Here is a 4265-nt window from a genome sequence, read left to right as displayed (position 1 = left end):
AACTTTAATTTGATCAAATAAGGACAAGTTTAGAACATACTAATAATGACAAATTTAGACCGTTCTATGAATAAATAATGTCATGTTTAGAAGTTACTATTAATGATGACTTTAATGTGCACTAATAACATATTTAAAATATACTAATAATGAGAAGTTTAGAAGGTACGATCAATTATAACTTTAATGTACTAATAAGAAGAAGTTTAAAATGTACTATTGATGAACGATAATTTTAATGTTTATTAGGTTTATAAGAAGAGGTTTATAACATCCAAATAATGAAAAATTAGGAAGGTATTTTTAATGATAACTTTAATGTCTACTAACAATGACAAGTTTAGAATATAATAATAATAATGACAAATTTAGAATATACTATTAATGATTACTTACATGTGTATAATATACTAATGATGTCAAGTTACTGTTAACGTAGAAGGTGTACTAACGTGTACTAATAATACTAGAATATACAAATAATTACAAGTTTAGAAGATATTATTAGCTTTAATGTGTATGGATAATGACAAGTTTATAAAATACTAATAAATAAAAAATAAAAAACAGCAATAATGACATGTTTAGAAGTTTATATTAATGATAACGTTAATGTGTAATGACACGTTTGAATTATATTAATAATGCAAAGTTTAGAAAATACTAATACTATCAATGATTTGTTTTGAATAAACTAACAATGTCATGTTCAGAAGACACTTTAACATGTACTAGACACTAGTACACTTTAACATGTACTAGACACTTTAACATGTACTAATACTCACAAGTTTAGAATATAGCAATAATGACAAGTTTAGAAACATGATAAACTTTGGAATATATTAGTTTTGCCAAGTTTAGAATATACCAATAATGATAAGTATACGATGTCCTAATAGTTTTAACATGTACTAATAATGAAAAGTTTAGAAGGTATTTCTAATGATAACTTTAATGTGTACTAATAATGACAAGTTAAGAATATACTGATAATGACAATTTTAGAACATACTATTAATGATCAATTTAATGTGTACTAATATGGCAAGTTTATACTATACTAATGATGTCAAGTTTAGAATATACTAATAATGATGTTTAGAAGGTACTGTTAACGTGTACTAATATTACAAGTTTAGGAGATACTACTACTAATAGTTTTAATATGTATCAATAACGACAAGTTTATATTACAAAAATAAAGAATAAATAGAATACACTAATACTGACAAGTTTGGAAGGTATTATGATTGATAAGTTTAATGTGTACTAATAATGAAAAGTTTATAATAATAACGAATCAAGAAGGTGCTATTAGCTATAACTTTAAGGTGTCCTAATAATGACAAAATTAAAACATACTAATAACGACATGTATAGAAGAAATGCACTAATAACCACAGGTTTAGAATGTATATACAATTAAAAGTTTAGAATCTACTAAGATTGACAAGTTTAGAAGATACTCTTCAAGATCATTTTAATGTGTAGAAATAATGACAAGTGTGGAATATACTAATAATGATAAGTTTAGAAGGTTCTAGTAATGATAACTTGATTTTGTACTAATAATGACAAGTTTAGCATATAAGTTTACAAGGTACTATTATTATGGAATATACTAATAAGTTTAGAAGTTTATAGTAATAATAACTTTATTTTGTACTAATAATGACAAGTTTAACATATAAGTTTACAAGGTACTATTAATGATAACTTTAATGTATATTAATAAATACAAGTTTCGAGCATATTGATTAAGTTTAGAAATTACTAATAATGGCAACTTTAAAACGTAATATATATCATAACTTTAATTTGTACTAATAATGACCAGAACGTACTGATGACAATTTTAGAATGTACTATAAATTAAAACTTTGATGTCTTCTAATAATTCATGTTTGAAAAATACTAATATTGAAAGTCTAAGGGTACTGTTATAACTTTAATATGTACCAATAATCACAAGTTTATAATTTTGTAATAATGACAAGTTTTGGAGGTTATATTAATGATAACGTTAATGTGTATTGATAATGACACGTTTGAATGATACTAATAATGCAAAGTTTAGAAAATTCTAGTAATAGCAAAATCAGAAGTTGCTATTAATGATAGATATAATACGTACTTTAATGATTAGTTTTGAATAACCTAACAATATCATGATTAGAAGACATTACTAATGGTAACTTTAACATGTATTAATACTCACAAGTTTAGAATATACCAATAATGACAAGTTTAGAATAATGATAAACTTGAGAAATTATAAACTTGAGAAATCTGCTAATAACCACAGGTATAATATGTATATACAATTAAAAGTTTAGAATCTACTAAGATTGACAGGTTTAGAATAGACTCTTCAAGATAACTTTGATGTGTAGAAATGATGACAAGTGTGGAATGTACTAATAATGATAGGTTTAGAAGGTTCTTGTAATGGTAACTTTATTTTGTACTAATAATGACAAGTTTAACATATAAGTTTACAAGGTACTATTAAGTTTAGAAATTACGTATAATGACAACTTAGAAGGTAATACATATCATAACTTTAATTTGTACTAATAATGACAAAAACGTACTAATGACAAATTTAGAATGTACTATAAATCAAAACTTTGATGTCTTCTAATAATTAATGTACTAAATCACAAGTCTACAATTTTGTAATAATGACAAGTTTTGGAGGTTATATTAATGATAACGTTAATGTGTAGTAATAATGACACATTTGAATCATATTAATACTGCAAAGTTTAGAAAATTCTTGTAAGCAAAATCAGAAGTTGCTGTTAATGATAAATATAATACGTATTAATAATGACTGGTTTTGAATAACCTAACAATATCATGTTTAGAAGACAGTACTAATGGTAACTTTAACACAATTTTAGAATATACCAATAATGATAAGTTTAGAATAATGATAAACTTTGGAATATATTAGTAATAGCAAAATCAGAAGTTGCTATTAATGATAAATATAATACTTACTAATAATGATTAGTTTCGAATAGCCTAACAATATCATGTTTAGAAGAAACTACTAATGGTAACTTTAATATGTATTGATACTCACAAGTCTAGAATATACCAATAATGACAAGTTTAGAATAATGATAAACTTTGGAATATATTAGTGTTGCTAAGTTTAGAATATACTAATAATGATATGTATACAAGGTCCTAATAATTATAACTCTAATGTGTACGCATAATGAAAATTTTGGAATACCCAAGAAGATATGTTTAGTATATAATAATACTGATATGTTTCGAACAATAACAACATTAGAAAATATTGTTAATGATTTAATAATGAGGGTTTAGAGCATACAAATATTGACAAGCTTTAATTTGTACTAATAATGACAAGTGTAGAATATACTAATGATGACAAATTTAGAACATGCTTATAATGTCAGGTTTATTAGTATTTTCTAAACCTTACGTTGTTAATATATTTCAAACGTGTCATTATTACTACACATTAACATTATCATTAATGTAACCTTCTATGCATGTCATTATTAAAATATTGTAAACCTGTGATTAAAGTTATAATCAATTGTGCCTTTAAAATTGTCATTATAATTTGGTCATTGTTGGGATATTCAACTTTCATTATTAGTATATTCTAAACTTATTATTATTAGTATATTCTAAAATTATCATTATTAGTATATTCTAAAATCATCATTATTATATTCTAAACTTTTGATTATTGATACACTTTAAACTTGTCTTATTACCTTGTAAACTTATATGCTAAACTTGTCATTATTAGTACAAAATAAAGTTATCATTAATAGAACCTTCTAAACTTATCCTTATTAGTATAATCCACAATTGTCACTATTTCTACACATTAAAGTTATCTTTAACAGTATCTTCTAAACTTGTCAATCTTGACATTATTAGTACCCATTAAAGCTTGTCAGTTTTATGTTCTAAACCCTCATTATTAGTGCACATTAGCTATCATTAAAATACCTTTTAAGTGGTCATTGTTCGTAAATTCGAAACATCATTATTAGTAAATATCTTCTTCGGTATTCTAAACTTTATTAGTATACATTAAAGTTATCATTACTAGGACCTTGTATCCTTATCATAATTAGTATATTCTTAACTTGGTAATAATATATTCCGAGTTTATCATTATTCTAAAGTTGTCATCATTAGTATATTCTATATTTTTGTGTATTAGTACATATTAAAGTTATCATTAGTAGTGTCTTCTAACCATG

Source organism: Oratosquilla oratoria, chromosome 8, assembly GCF_046742065.1.
Source record: "Oratosquilla oratoria isolate Oo_2021 chromosome 8, ASM4674206v1, whole genome shotgun sequence".
Taxonomy (NCBI): domain Eukaryota; kingdom Metazoa; phylum Arthropoda; class Malacostraca; order Stomatopoda; family Squillidae; genus Oratosquilla; species Oratosquilla oratoria.
Note: the sequence above shows the minus strand (reverse complement) of the source record.